Raw genomic sequence first — 15150 nt, 5'->3', positions numbered from 1 at the left:
GTACCATGAGGGCGGAGTTCCTGGAAATCTTAAACCGCGTCCTTTTTTGTATCCTTTCCCTGTGGCTTTCTTCAGTGCCATTGTAGCAGCTGTTCCAACAGCTCCTAACGCGGCGGCCTTAGCGACAGCTGGGGTAGCAGCAGCTATCAGTGCTGGTATTTCGGCAAGAAGAGGAAATATACCACCGGTTTTAATAATGTTTTTGACGGCTTTTGGAGCAAAATCAAGTTAAGCTCCAGTTTTTACTTGTTTTGCTTTATTGAAATGATTAAGTTGTGTTTTATCAACGATAGCTTATTTGGACCACCATTAGCGATTTGATCATTTTTTAGTGCTATCGTTGCTCCACATGTGCTCACGTTTTTCGATTGTAATTTTTTGGCCTGACCAGGAGTCAGAATGACATTAACGTGACTGTATGATATTTTATTTAATAGAGATTGATCTAATTGTCTACATGTTTTTGAAAACATTACATGTTTTCCACTGGTGCGTCAACGATTCTCATTCGGCCACTAATACCTTCGAGTAACATATCTTTGTCACTGAGGATGACTGCGATTGCTCTATAGGGGCCATAAACAATTTGCGGACCATCCGCGAGTTTTGGTAGGGCACCTACGCGAGCTCGAAAGTGTATATCAACGACAGATTATTTGGATAAATCAAGATGCTCCAGCGAGAAGTAATAAATCGGGTACAAATTTGTAAAATCAAACTGTGATATTTGCGTCCCAGTATCTATATTTGTGTTACGCGACCAAAACGTCAGCCAGCGATGATATGCGTGCGTCACATGATTATTTGTAAAACTTAACGATATATCCTCAGACGGTTCTTGTTGCTCGTTTATCCTCAACGAAACCCCGGTAACGTCGAGTTTGTCAAATATCATATGCGAACGTCCTTGATTATTCAGTCGACGATTATCCTGCAGCGCAATAAAATATGTCGTGGAGCAGAAACCCCTTGTTGAGATGCTATATGCCAAGTAAATGCATCTCTGACGGAACATTGGATGGCGTCTGTGGTTACTGTAAACCACGATAACAGTAATTTACCGCCTTGATTCATAAAAGAGATCAATCGCGGCTCTTCTGTGACCGATGGATTGAATACCGGCATCCATAGTGAAAGTTTCGTTATTCTTACCATACCAGCATCGACACCAGCTCATCGTCAGATCGCTTCACTGTCATCTTTTTTTCTTACGAGCATAAATGTGTGTTTAGCTCCAAAGATAACCTGTCTAACATCTCTGCAAAATCCAAAGATGTGAGAGAGTGGAATCGGACAGGAAACATTTCTTCGTTCTCCTGACAACATGGCTTGGCGTGTTGTAAATCCCAGGTTGTAAGTCGCGCTAGCACTCATAACTACCGGCTCCACATCTGCGTCTTGAGCAGCGTTTGAGGCTTTTTTTCGGTATTCTCATAGTATACTGAATATGATCAGCGTTGTCGGTAATATCTTTGGCAAACATCATTGATGGACCAGATGATCTTGTAAAGTCGTCAGAATATCTCGCTAGACCAACTATTGTTGTGGCAACGTCGACATCATTTTGAATCGATTCGATATTTTTTCCATCAATCATGTATGTGGCGCTACTAAACATATCCATAATTCCATTATTGACAAAACCAACTCGTATAGTAGGATCGCATGCATTATTATCCGCCTTTACAAGTTCACCTTCTACTTCAATAAACGCCTCAGATGGCAAGAAATATCTGCTTGGATCATGAACTTGAAGTTCGATACGCCCTCGTTGATTTGGCTCTCGTGCGTCATAGGAATAAAATTGATAATCACGCACTGAGTTATCTTTTTGAACCGGCTCATCTATATTGAATGCTGGGTCGGATATGCGTTTGAACATTTTATACTATTGCGTATTTTTCCAAATGGTGATTATCTTCGTCGCACACGAAGTCCACTTCCTGCTATCAAACTTGCTGTGATATTTCTTTGTGCTTCAGATTCCTGATCTATCAATGCTGCTAGTTCCTGATTTGCAGCCTGAATTATCACCTTACTAACATCCGCGGACATAATTTTGGTGCTTGGTAATTTCACCGGTGAACCTTTTTGAGGTTTACGCATTAGTCGCGCTAGTCTTTCTTTGATTGCCGAGAGTGCCTTACCAGTAGCACTAATAATTGCACCAGGAGCTTTTTCACCAACAACTTTAATGGCTTTCATTGATAACTGTTTTGCAAGAGGACCCACTTTTGGTGCTAACCCCGCAAATAAACCCTGAACCACATCGCCAAGTCCGTCTCCGTAAGTTGCTCTATAAACTGGTAATCGTGAGTTTACTGCTCTGACCTGCACGGGTGTGTAGTGTCTGTTGTACATAACCATATTATGTTATTTGTTGTTATGTATCTAATCGCTGTAATAATCAACAAGCTCATCTACGAGTTCTTGGTATATATTAGCATCCATAACAAAACCTTGAAATAATCGCCGACAAATACCAGCGGCTTCATTAATTATTTCTGGTGAGTTGTTTCCAGCACGTTTTCCTCCTATGAGAACTTCTAACCGCGACACGTCATTGAAAATATTATCAGGTCAAGTAATTCCTAAACCACTGCCAGTAGTAGTAGAATCAGAATCTTTATTAATCTTACTTATAGCACGCCTACTTGAAATGCGGGAGAAAACATGTATCTTAAATTTTATATAATTGGAATCATTGTAATCAACAGATGGTGCGTTTTTGAAGGCAAAATATAATGTAGGAATCCAATCCTTTTCTTTCACGTGTTCAACATCTTCAGGTTTTAGATAGTCTTTTCTTGATTCATAACCATATGCAGATATATTGACTAATTCGTCCTTGTTAGTAAAACGTTTACGAGCATCATCGGTAAAGATGTCTGTAGGGCGTGGTTCCTGTTGTTGAGGCGGAGGAGGTGAAAAGGAGGGGTCTACGTGTGGCACTGTTATTACTGGTTCCTTGGGTTTTCTTCCTCGTAGTTTCTTTTTTCTTCTTGTTGCAGAGGCGGAAGAAGTGAAAGGGAGGGTTCTTCCTGATGTTTTTTTCTTTGTTGTTTATTTTTTCATCCCTCTGTTTGTTTTTGTTCTCGTATTATTTTTTGCTGTTCCTGTTTTTCCACCAGTTGCTGTTGTCGTTGTGTTTTTATATCATCATTATATTGTTTTACCACCCGCAAATATATAAACATTTTTATTTATTTTATACAACCAATCGCTCCAAGTACTACTATTTATTTTTTTAGAATATCCGGGTTTTAAAAATTGGTCTTTGCGACGATAACTATCGGCGGCAAATTCACCAAAGCCAATTGCATTGGGGGCAGATTCCGTGTTATATTTTTCAATTTCTCTTATACCCTGTTCAGTAAATCTTTCTCTGAGTTTTATTTTTTTTGTAAAATATTTTTACCAACAGCCTCTTCAGGTTGTGCGGCAGCTATTTTTTCAGCGGTTTGTTATTAATACTTGAATAAGACTTTCTTCCTTTTCCCCTGGCTCTTTTTCAGGTCCCTTAATAGCAGTTAAGACTTTTCCAGTAACCGTAGTGACCGGTCTAAATATTTGTTCCGCTTCAGCTGCGTACTCAACTTGTGCTTCTGTTGTGATTGCACATCTTTTTTTAAACTTTTCCTTTATAGGGATATATTTCTTAAGTGCTTCTTCTCGCTCTCTAGCTAGTCTAGATGTGTAAGATTCTGAGTGTACCATTATTTGGTATAGTAATTTTTAATTTATTTCCTCGAACACGATCGGGTTAGATAAGATTTTTGGATAATTTTTCGTACATCGATAAAGACCTTAGTTTTCGAAAAGGGACGCAGGAAGCAGCAGGGAGGGCAACGACAACAAAGGACAGCAACGACGGCGACAATTGCGTTTACTCGCGGTTTTATTTCGGCATTTGTAACCTTAGGATTCGCGGTTTTATAAAGGGCTTATTTCGGCATTTGGAACCTTCTAAAAGTTGTAGGATTCGCCCTCCCTGCTGCTACCTTCTCTCTAGTCGACCTTCCGGACCTGTTTCCAACTTTCTTCTGTGACAAAGTACAAGCCACTAGCGATAAGCATGACAACACAATTTCAATTGACTCGTCGTCACCTTACAGTTGGGATACAGAATTTCATCGGCAACAATTAGCAGCATTTAAACCTGTCTCTATGGATTTAGTACGTACAATCGTGATGAGTGCACCAAAGTCATGTGAACTTGATCCAATTCCAACATCACTCAGCTAGATTATCAACCCACCCCAATTCACACCCCACCCGGGTAGCCATCAATACATATAATAAACCATTCAGCAAAATATTAGTACCCCACGTACCTGCAGGCAAACACGTACATCAACTAATTTGACGATTACCAATAGCCAAATTCCCGGCTGAAATGACTAAAAACTATGACACAATGCAATGGACTAATATCAAACCATCAATCAACATACAATTAACGACACTTGGCAACAATAATGAACAGGGGCTTAAGATAAAATCAATTTCCACAATAGAAATAATAACTGAATACCCTTTTTCAGTCAAAATTTACACTGATGGATTCCAAATTGTAGACTCCCGCCCCTCCCCCCCCCCCCCACATAACAGCAGCAGCAGTAGTAATCCCTGAACTGAACATTAAAATGGGAAATATACTACCGGATCATTGCTCCATATACACATCTGAATTCTGGGCCATCATGGAAGCCCTAAGATGGATTACAGAAAATAATATAAAAAGCAGTAATATTAAATGACCCGCTGAGCGTCATTTCATATATCCTCAACAATAACACCGACTCAGGAGACAATTTCCTTAAACAAACTTATCTGTCAATTAAAGAGCTTAATAATAACCATCAAATAGTTGACTTCATCAAATAGTTGACTTCATGTGGATACCATCCCACATTGACATCAAAGGAAATGAATTAGATGACCAAGTAGCGGAGCAAACTACATGACCTAACTTATAATAACCTCCATTACAGTGTCAGTGAATTAATAAGTGTAACCAAAAGTTATATCAAAGGATATGGCAGGAAAAGTGGAAGCGAGATACTACAGGCAGAACGTCACCAGATATAGGAAACCGCCAAAAGTGAACAATAACGATCAAAGGATCATAAACAGAATTTACACAGGGAAAACCAAATTGGCCAGCAGCTTTGGGCAATACATAGGACCCCAATCCCACAACCCAAACTGCTACCCCTGCCGGGTTCCAGAAGACCTAACACATATATCCAACACCTGCCACAAACTAACGAAAGAAAGAACTAAACTAAAAAAAGACCTAAATAAGATTGGAACCCCTTGACATACTCAAAATTTTTAATGAATAAAAACCCTAACCTCAATCTCACATCTTTAAATATAGTTAACATTATACATGAATCTAGGTTTCAAAACAAAATATAAAAATAAAACCACATAATTCAATTGTTATCAACTAGGAGAATGGCTAACAACAAAATGTAAGGACCAATAGGATCAGATGCCTTTGACATGTCTTAGCGACCCGGGTATTCGGCAAAGAAATCTATCATATCCAAACAGTTTTAGGCAGAAAATAACATCACACAACTGTCACGTTTGCCTGCCCGCGATTACATAAGTCAGGAACAAAGGAATGGGTTAGCGCAATGAGTATGTCGACCCTGCACTGTTACGGCGATTTTTGTTTGTACAAAAGCCGCCCCGTTAGGTGTTAACACTAGCATATAGATGTTAGAAGCTTTGTTCTAAGAACAAAGGACCCTCAACGCTATTGTAAATCTCTCCGTTGACAGATGGCCTGAGGCTCGTCTGTTAAACTGTACCGACTGGGGATAGAATTGATATCCAATCAGAACTGAGGAAGGGTGGGGCCATCAATTCGAACCAGAACTTAACAGTCAGTAGAACTAATAACGAATTAGTGATTCGTAAGCCGTCGTACTGGTAAAGCAGAATATACTCACTCCGAGGGAGCCACTCGTGATTTGGCGGGAAAACTCTTAGTACATTCTAAGGACAGAAAGCTTCGTAAAGGAAGCTTTTGGGGACAGAATAGTCAAGTCCCGAGTCTCAGAGAGACAGGATAGAAGTAGGCGGGGAACAAGCCTCGTTGAAGGAGAAAGAGAGAAAGAAAAGGAGGAGCAGAAAAGAGGACAAAAGGGGAAGAGGACGGGAAGAATCGGAGAACGCCGGAAGGAGGAAAGCAACTGGCGTAGTAAACACAGATGAGTAGAAACCGAGTACAGGGGAAGCCATCTCACACTATAATCACGTGATGAAATAGGTTCTCACATGGTCGAGAGGAAGTAGATTGGTTGAGCAATTAATATCGTATAATTTGTATTAAATTGTTATTTTTTTTGAATTTCACCTTTGTGTTCTTAATAATTTAATTGTCGGTATTGCTGACTGGGGGCTCGGAGATTTACCTCTCTCTATCGCTAATTTCAGTTCCTACAAAAACGAGCCAGGGTGGGAATTACTCAGTAGTTCAAATAAATATTGGGAGCATCCCACCCCAACGCATAACAGTGAGTCATATAAAACTTCACAGTGGGCACTTCCTCCGGGATTTGAATTAGACATAAATATTATTTTACGACTTAAAGTTATTTGTTAGGAGCATTAGTGAACAGTGTGAAATAGTTGTGAGATATTTTCCATCCTGTGTATTTTGAATTTTTATGATTTTCTCATCTTGTGTTTGTTATATTTGGTATTTGCATGTTTGGTAGATATTTAATTACTTGCAGTAATTATGAAGCAAATATCGAGCAAATATCTTACCTGAACGAAATTATTTGCTGTCGACAGGTAAGTATTTGGTTAGAAACGTGTAATATCTGTCCATTGTTAGTAAGTTCGAGACAAGGTATCACTTACTGTTAGTATCATAATAAAATGGCTACAGAAAGACAGATGATTAAGGAGTACCGTGCCATGGGCGATGAAGATCTCGGCTATGAGGGAGATCGCCTGGCGGCGTTCGTTGAAGAACGCATAAAAGAATGGAAGGCAGAAAGAGCAACGGACAGAGAGCGGGAGCTGGCCAGGATATCAGCGGACAGAGAGCTAGAGCTGGCCAAGATAACAGCGGACAAAGAAACCCAGAAAGAGCTGGAGCTGGCCCGGATAGCCACCGAAAGAGAAACACAAAAAGAACTCGAGCTGGCCACGATATCAGCGGCCACAAAAGAACGAGAGCTCGCGCACACTCTCGAAATGGAGAAGGTCAGGTTAGCGGTTAGGGACACCGATAGGGACGACGCCAGTACGAGTTCTGGAGAGACCGGACGACCTTTCATCGACCACCGAATGGTCCAGATAAGTATGCCGCGGTTCAACGATAAGGAGGAATCTATCGCCGATTTTCTCGTGCAGTTTGAGAAACTCGCTCACGCTCATAAAATTCCTGAGCAACATTGGGCGATTAATGTCTCAGCTTTATTGCAAGGTGCAGCTCGTGAAGTCTACCACGGCTTAGCTGCAGACGATGCTGACGACTATAATGCGCTCAAGAAGGCCCTTCTTTGCCATTATCGGCTGAGCGCCGAAACGTACCGTAAACTTTTTCGGGACTCGACGAAAAAGGCAACGGAGACCCACTCTCAATTCCACACCCGTGTTCGAGGGTTATTTGAGAAGTGGATGAAGATGGCCGAAGTCGAACGATCGTACGACAGGCTACGCGAGGTTATACTCAAGGAACATGTCCTGAGTACTTACCGTCGCGAGTTGACAGTCTTTCTAGCAGAGAAAGAACACCGGACGCTCGAAGAGATCGCTAGCATGTCGGAGCGATACGAGCAGGCACACTCGAAGAGTGGAGATTCCGGGGGTGCGGACCGACTCCGACTCACTGAGTCACGCCGTGTGGTTGAGTAGAGCCGGCTGGGCGACGGGAGGGTCGGAGGGGGATCTACAGGTAAGGATGCCAACCATAGACCTGGACAGGCCTCACCCACGAAAGCGGGACTTGCAGGTCGGCGAGGGCCGCCGACGTGTTACAACTGCAAGCGCCTGGGGTATATTGCCAGGGACTGTCCCAAGGGCAGGCAGACCCAGGTGAATGCCGTCGCTAGGAAGGAGCGCGAGCCGGAGGCAAGCTGTAACCCATCAAACCTTGCGTCTGCTACTGTCAACGGAGAGGGTGCCACCATCTTGTATGACACTGGGTGTAGCGTTCCAGCCCTTGTCGACAAGAAATACGTGAAGCCCGAGGATTACACAGGGGAGGTAATCGAAGTTCAGTACGCGAACAGCGCGCGTGACTCATTGCCAGTGGATGTCATTGACCTCGATTCACCGTATGTGAAGTGGAAAATTGAAGCTGCGTGCTTGGATGGTTTATCACATGACGTCATACTGGGATGTCGTTATGTGTTGCCACAACCGAACCCCGAAACCTGCACACCGATGCCGGTGAGTGCTGTGGAAACCAGGTCCAAGAGTCGACAGACGAAAGCGAAGCCGATGCAAGTTACATCGACACCGGTGAGTAACGTTCTTCCGACCGAGCTGAGGAAGCTGCAACAGGAAGACGCAACTCTGGCGCAATTGCACAAACACGCTGCAACAGGAACGGAGAAGGAAACTCTGAATGGCGTGGTGAAGTTCGCATACAAGAAGGGGATCTTGTATCGCCACGCCAGGAATGGTAACGAACACTTTAAGCAAGTCGTCGTGCCAAAGGAGAAGAGAGGTGAAGTGCTGAAACTCGCGCACGAGAGTCTCATGGGTGGACACATGGGAATTGCCAAGACGCGTGACCGTCTTGTCAAAGAATTCTACTGGCCAGGAGTCTAGGGAGACGTTAAGCGGTTCTGTCTCTCCTGTGACAAGTGTCAGAGAATGGCACCGAAAACGGATTATCGACCCGTCCCCTTGGGGAGTACACCCATTATCGATGAACCATTTCGATGCGTCGCGATGGACTTAATCGGACAGATAAAACCCGCGTCGTCGCACGGGAATCGGTATATGTCGCGTACGGCAGTCGGAAATTGTGTGCTGCCGAGAAGAACTACTCCGTATCGGAGAGAGAATGAATCGGAATCGTGTTCGGAATATCACGGTTCGAGCGGTACTTGTACGGACGCAAGTTCATATTGGAAACTGACCAGCAACCTCTCGCCTATCTCGCGCAGGCGAAATTGTCGAATGGACGCTTGATGCGATGGTCGCTGTTCTTACAGCAGTACCAGATGCAGATTAGATACGTGAAAGGAACCGAGAATGTAGGCGCTGATTTCATGAGTAGGAGCGCTGAAATGTCATAGATCTCTTTGTAAATAACCGTATGTTGTGTGTATATTCGTGTCCGTAGTCAGCGTGTAGTGTCGCTATAATTTTGTTATTTTATTACGCGCAGTAACGCGCATTTGCATTTCAAGTAATTTGTTGAATAAAATCCCGATTTTATTCTCAAGCGTGGGGGGATTGTCACGTTTGCCTGCCCACGATTACGTAAGTCAGGAACAAAGGAATGGGTTAGCGCAATAAGTATGTCGACCCTGCACTGTTACGGCGATTTTTGTTTGTACAAAAGCCGCCCCGTTAGGTGTTAACACTAGCATATAGATGTTAGAAACTTTGTTCTAAGAACAAAGGACCCTCAACGCTATTGTAAATCTCCCCGCTTTGACAGATGGCCTGAGGCTCGTCTGTTAAATCAACCGACTGGGGATAGAATTGATATCCAATCAGAACTGAGGAAGGGTGGGGCTATCAATTTGAACCAGAACTTAACAGTCAGTAGAACTAATAACGAATTAGTGATTTGTAAGCCGTCGTACTGGTAAAGCAGAATATACTCACTCCGAGGGAGCCACTCGTGATTTGGCGGGAAAACTCTTAGTACATTCTAAGGACAGAAAGCTTCGTAAAGGAAGCTTTTGGGGACAGAATAGTCAAGTCCCGAGTCTCAGAGAGACAGGATAGAAGTAGGCGGGGAACAAGCCTCGTTGAAGGAGAAAGAGAGAAAGAAAAGGAGGAGCAGAAAAGAGGACAAAAGGGGAAGAGGACGGGAAGAATCGGAGAACGCCAGAAGGAGGAAAGCAACTGGCGTAGTAAACACAGATGAGTAGAAACCGAGTACAGGGGAAGCCATCTCACACTATAATCACGTGATGAAATAGGTTCTCACATGGTCGAGAGGAAGTAGATTGGTTGAGAAATTAATATCGTTTAATTTGTATTAAATTGTTATTCTTTTGGAATTTCACCTTTGTGTTCTTAATAATTTAATTGTCGGTATTGCTGACTGGGGACTCGGAGCTTTACCTCTCTCTATCTCTAATTTCACTTCCTACAAAAACGAGCCAGGGTGGGAATTACTCAGTAATTCAAATAAATATTGGGAGCATCCCACCCCAACGCATAACAGTGAGTCATATAGAACTTCACAACAACTAGTACAGGCTAACACACTTAAACATAGGAAACAAATAAGATCAGATGTCTTTGACACGCCTTAGCGATCCGATTAATCCGCAAGGATATATCTTATCCAAATAGATTTAGACTGGAAATAAACCTCACATAACTATTATTCAGGCTAACAAACTCAAACTTAGGGGAAAAATAAGAGACGTCTGTGACACGTCTTTGCGACCCGAGTAATCAGTAAAAATATGTCTTGATCAAATAGACTTAGCCTGAAAATAAAAATAACACCAAACAAATCTAACGACATAAAATAACATTGACAATAATACAACTAGGAAAAATAGGAAAGGGGGAAAATATTAAAGATTTAAAGGGAATTGAATTGCTTTCCACCCTTTTACTTCGGAAAAAGGGAGAAAAATGGAAGTTTTCATTTTTCTTTTAAAAATATTTTTAAAAATATAATACAAAATTCTTATATTTATTTATCTTTATATATTAAATCTAACCTTTCTTTTCCCCATTCTCTAAACGATACTTGACTAACCTAGTATACACGTAATACCACTATTACCTCTGAGAATACTCTAGCCGAAGGTGACAGTAATATATATATATATATATATATATATATATATATATATATATATATATATATATATATATATATATATATACCACGAGAAATTCTAGGCCCCCAAAATTAGAGCATATAAGGTGGTCCAACACAGAGGGACATCAGGGCCCGCTACACAAAGTAGCATAACAATAAACAACTTTGGAAAGAAGGACCCTAGATTAGCATCTATAAGGTGGTCTACACGGCAGTCCCAGTACTTTATTTCCCGCTATAGTCTCACCCATGTTAAACTTCCCCATGTTAAATTTCAACTGTAACCCAGGGTACAACCTCGAACCCCAGTTTAACATTAAAGTCCCATTTTCCCTACGGTATCCCACTATACTACTGATATGTCCCCCTTGTCTCCGACAAGGCTTTTAGCAACACTGAGGGAAAATATATTTGAATATATTCGTGAGATCAGTAAAACCGATTCAGCGTATGTCTGGTTGTTTCAGAATGATGATTAGCAAATACGATTTCATCAGTTTATGCGCCCATACTGAGATTTTCATCTTTCGGAAACTCTTCATAGTTGCACTAAAATATACCGACGACAACGAAGATATAAAACGATTACTGAGTAATTGTTTTACTGTTCTGTCTGTGGTCGATTATTTTGCTCGGAAGAACCAACGTCGAACGAATTTCTCGAGGATATTAACCGATCGTTTGTCGAGTATGAACATGGAGGGTTGTGGAATGTCAAATATGATTTCAGCCACGTTGATATGGCTGCATGATACCTTGGAAGTTCTCTTGGTATGGGTGAGTGTGCACCGTATTTTAAACGATTTGGACATACTACACATGAGATGACTAGGGTATTGCTAAATGGAGCCCTACCCGATTTCGACATGACAGGATTTACTTTAGTTTAGTCATTTGAATTTGCTAATGGGGTACATCCCGTTATTGTGGCTTGGTTTGGCGGACATTTTAATAACCCTAATCAGGTGATAAATCACCAGTATTACTGTGCGAAAAAATGAACGTTGATGGGTTCAAACTCTGGGCAATAGCGATGATATAATAATAAGGAAATAATTAGCTGGGTATCAGCGGAGTGACAAAAAAACAAGCGTTAGCTTTATATTGATGTGTCGACGAATATGACACTAAGACAACAATAACTAAATCACCTTGCGAGCTGTAACGCAGTAATGTTTACGCAGCAGTGTTCGAATAATAATCCAAGACAATTTACCGTCGATAGAAATAATAGTAGTCGTGGCCATACACGTGACAATATGATGCTTACATGTCTGGAGTGTAATCGACTTCTGGCGCTAGCTATTTTAGGGGTCAGTGAACCTTCACTTTCGTGAAGACGGTGTTAATTGACTATCTTCAGGAATTACTTGCAATTGTCCTCGGACAAATACACGTTGAGAAGAGGTTCAATCTAATCTGTAGATTGCAGGTCTACTCGTAGATCTTACCACGCTGGGACGTTTATGTGCGGTTACACTCCAGACTGGATCAGTCGCTTTTATTTTAACCCCCCCCCCCCCCATCTCTCCATACTCATATAAGTATCTGACAGTAACATTACGTAGTACTTATTGTCTTCAAAACAGAGTCATGTCGTTGTACTGGTATGTTTTTTGTGATTGCATTGATGGGTTTCATAGAAATTCCACGTGTACTTTCATTATTTAATGCGGCTATCACACTTGGCAGTTTTGTAACCCATTCACGAGATCTTGTTTGTGTGCAAATGTCTTGATATCCAAATAAGCACTCATCAATTGTTCGATTAAATTGCACTCTCAGCAACAGTGATTGCATGATCACGTGTAACGCAATGTGCCCTTGTCTGGTTTCGATGTTATAAAAACTCAGAGGCAGCTTCGGTGGCGATTTTAGCGAATAACGGTTCTGTTTATTTGCACCTACTTGCAACGTCAACAACATTGAATGCATAGTTATAGGTACGTGATCCGCTAGCGGTTCGATGACGTCGACGTGTTTTAATAATATCATGGGGTAAAAACAAAATATCGGCCTAATGAACTTCACAGCGGGTACTGACATAAAAATGCCGATATTAAATGTGTTTAGGGAGTGGTAGATGAAGTTGCCACATTTCATTTCGTCCTAACCAATCTGCACCTGCAGCACGTGTAACACTTGCAGCGTCAGCAAGCTTACTAATTGCAGCTCTACCCCCCCCAGTATAATTTGAGGCTATAATATATGCACTCCATCATTATAATAATTATCGGTCGATTAAATATCCAGCCCTTAACACTAACTTGCATATCATCGCTGAACATACCAACTAATGAGTTAGATATTCTCGCAGATTTATATTTTTACTGACTTCAGCGTGTGTATCAATTTCACGTCTGCAATATGTCGCTGTTGTAAATCTGGTCTTTATTACACGATATCGTGAACATGACACGCCTGATCAATCGCATTCACTGGAGACTCTCCTGGTTTGGATTGATTTCACTCATCGAGTCGAATATCAAGTCGGGTCCCAGGACCACGATAATTATATCCAGAAAGATGTTATTCCAAAGATACTTAGCCCATAGAGTCCCTAGTAATTTTCCAAGTGAAGCAGAGATATCACCAACGACTTCTCAGGAGACGAAATAAACTTGCATTTTCTGGTGCTACATTTCACACACTTCCCTGTAAGTGCACGCCTTTTATTTCTCTTTATTCTCGCCTCTAATTAACTGGTACCAGTAAATCCCTTGTACCGAACACAATATAAATTCATATCATTCGTTATATTTGTACTTATATTGATGTGATTGACCTCTCGGCGATACAAGAAATATAACCTGTCAAGCAGCTTCCAGCATTGCCAGTCTCTATTCGAGCAATTATTATAATGCCATCTGGGTCTGGGGAGACTCAATTATTATTCAACATGATAATGAGATGGCTTACGTGGGATACGTTATATTTAGTCGCGTCATCTACAAATGATCAGCAATGATTTGATGTTCTTTAGGATTTTAATGATAATGCAAAGGAGATTGCAGCCGATAAATCGGGCGGGAATGATAATATTGAATTTATTACTGATATCGATGAGAATCCGTCGGAAGATGATCTCAACGGGGATATCAATAATTTCGTAGTACACGACGATGCGATATTAGGTATACAAGCAAATCCAGCTTGGATATTTTCTCGAGGCACACGAGGAAACATCGATATTATATATGTTACTCAGCGATATACCCAAATACCTATAAAGTGATCAGAGATAACTGCAACCTTTTGGTGATCTTTAAAGGGGTTGATACACACACACTACAAAATATTTATCCGACTTGGTTTTACCATGACATGGATATAAACAAATTTAAAACACTTTTTCTCACAAGCGCAATGCATTCGTCATGGATTTGTCACGATAAATTGACATGACCCCAGATCGAGGTATCGATTGGTCTCGATAAACGTTTTTGGTTGAGACACCATACTCTTTGTCACCTTTCTTTCTATCCTCCCCACTGACTCACTACAACAAGCACAACAAGAACCAAAACATCACTTTAGGGCCAAGGGCGTTCTCGCCCATTGCTTGATACTTCAGAACAATAACAAACGCCGGTGACTGCACTAACTTAAAACTGACCTGATTCTCGCAACCGACGCGTGGGGAAATACTGTACCTGCAAACAATGTGAGGGACCGCTCAGTTTTGCTCGCTTGTACAAAGATTATATTGGACTTGATTTCACTCACGGTTGGAAGATTTGGGTTCACATAGCAGAAGGGACGGAAGACTGACATCATGACTATCTCGAGGTAAATAACAAACAGCCTATATAAATGTGTATATGCAGTTGCGCAGCACAATAGCGGACAAATACGCGTAGAAGTAATGATTTACCAAAATAAAAACCCGAACGAAGCCGTAGAGTACGCTCTCCCTGCTGCTTCTGTTCGTTTAGTGATTTCTTTCCGACGTTTACCACATAGGTTCTTACATGAAAGGCCGACGATATTCTGAGTGTAACTTTCTGATTTTAACCGTGACCCCTTATCCCCCATTTATTGTGCAATGTAAACAAAATTAGTCTCTAATTTCATCCTTGGTTTCTTCTGAGACTTGACGGAGGAGACCCAGGATGCTCCGACTGACCATTAAATATTTTAAATGTACA

Source organism: Sinohyriopsis cumingii, unplaced genomic scaffold (assembly GCF_028554795.1).
Source record: "Sinohyriopsis cumingii isolate HCF-2022 unplaced genomic scaffold, ASM2855479v2 utg000622l, whole genome shotgun sequence".
Classification (NCBI taxonomy): Eukaryota; Metazoa; Mollusca; class Bivalvia; order Unionida; family Unionidae; genus Sinohyriopsis; species Sinohyriopsis cumingii.
This window is presented reverse-complemented; position numbering follows the sequence as displayed.